Below are 2064 nucleotides of genomic sequence, written 5' to 3'. Positions count from 1 at the left end.
TTTTGCTGTTTTTTTTGTGTGTGTGTGTGAATATGTATCCTGTGTATTTTTGTCTCCAGATGTAGACATGACATAGGATGGTGATGGGAAGATGGGACGGCCCAAATCCTCAGATTTTTCAGAGGTCACTCTCTAGGCAACTGGAGTGGAACAGAGGACATCACGGTGTAACCCCAACCAGCCACTCCTTCCCTGGGGCTTGGCTAGACCTGTCCTCTTTGTTTACCACTTACTTAAATCTCCCAGTTCCAAACTAGCTTCTTTTATGCAAGCCAATTGGAAGAGACTTCCTGTCAACATCACTACAGTTCGCCCAATGGATGTCAAGTACTTTTTTGTACTTAGTCTGAAGTTCTTGATGAATTGGGATATGTTCTCACCTGGTTAAGGTGTCAGGATATGGCATTTTATACTTTAAGTGGGGTAATTGTCTAATCTAGTTCTATAGCACTTTCAAGAAATAAAGGACTGATTTCACATGGTCTTTTCTATTCCAAGATACTGGTACCTTGTAGGTGAGTAGGTGAGCAGATATTTTTAAGTTCTGTGCTGAGACAGACAAAGGGCCCCCATGCTCAACAGAGGCATTTTTGTTTGTTTGTTTCTATAGAATTTAAACTTGGATTAGGAACACTGGGATTTTAGTGGAAGTTTTAAGGGAAAAGATTTGGACCTGGACAAAGGGATCAGAGAGCAAAAGTTGGCATTTGATGCCACTGGATTGAGCATAAAGACAGGGCATCATTCTTGCAGCAGATTTTTTGCTGCTCATAGGATCTCAGATCGAGAGAGGGACCTTACAGATCAGATAAGAGACCATGCTTAGGGACCTTTACACTCCTCTGGCTATCAACCCAGGCCCTATCACTAGCTCCCTGTGGCTGTTTGTATGGGCAGGTTTACAGGGAAGCAGCTAGAGGACAAGGAGAAACTGAAGATAAATGAGAAAGTGGGGATGGTAGAAGGGCAAGTGTGGGAGAAGACAGGATGGAATGGGGTCATTTGTGCAGGAAGAGATGTTGTCCTTGTCAGGGAGAGGGTTCCCTTATCTTCTGAGACTGGAGTGAAGGAGGAGGAGGGGCAGAGAGTGCTGGAGTGATAGGAGATGAGGAAAAGCGGGGGAAGAGGGAGGTCCAGGGGAATGGCCTACATTTTTCTGAAAAATCAATTTTTCAGTAAAACTGGTGAGGGTCTGTATCTCCAATCATGGCAGCATATCTGAGGGCTGCTTCTGTGAATAATTGTAAGGGTCTACTCTCAAGGTATAATGAACACTCTACTTATTCAGAACTAAACCTTACAACATAACAATTTACACATATCATTGTATCTCCAAAATACAATCAGAGAAGTCTCAGGCCAAGGTCTTCCCTAGCACAACACATCCTTAAGGGGTAGCAGAAAATATCACACCATCCTCCCCTGAATCACAATAAGTTACAATCCCACAATCCAAACAGAATGCCCAAGTAAAGTCCTTTCACCTTGACTTGAGGCTGACTTCCAAGCCCTGTGACTGACCACTCCTGGCTTCTGCCTGGGCAGCTCTCCTCCTACTCCTTGTCTCAGCTTGTCAGGGAAGGGACTGCTCCACTTCAAGCTATTCCTACTCCCGCCTGAATCCAGGCACAGCAGACTCCAGGGGCTCCTGCCCCCGGGCTTCTTTATCTGGAAAAACAAAGCTTACAGGACAATAACAACATTTACTCACATTACCCGCACCACAGTCTCAATTCTCTTTCCAAACCCAGAGGCTCTGTGGTGACAGCTCTTAAAAGGGGCTTAGGCTAAGCACACTTCCCATAGGCAAATCCCTGCCCTACAGTTGACTTTGATTTGAGTGAGGGAAGGCTGTGCAAGGTCACCAACCATGCTTTCTTCTGCATCTGGGTCCAGTGACCTGATATTCATCAGGACGGCTGGAGATGGCCCAGGATGCAATGTGAGACCCTGGCTCTTTTGGACCAAAGTCTTATAGCATTCTCACTTTGAGTGAGATACAGCCATTCGACAAATTGGCTTCTTTAAGTAGTTATTCAAGGGATGGCTCCTTAATTTAAAAAA

The sequence above is a fragment of the Notamacropus eugenii genome, chromosome 1 (assembly GCF_028372415.1).
Source record: "Notamacropus eugenii isolate mMacEug1 chromosome 1, mMacEug1.pri_v2, whole genome shotgun sequence".
Lineage (NCBI taxonomy): Eukaryota > Metazoa > Chordata > Mammalia > Diprotodontia > Macropodidae > Notamacropus > Notamacropus eugenii.
This window is presented reverse-complemented; position numbering follows the sequence as displayed.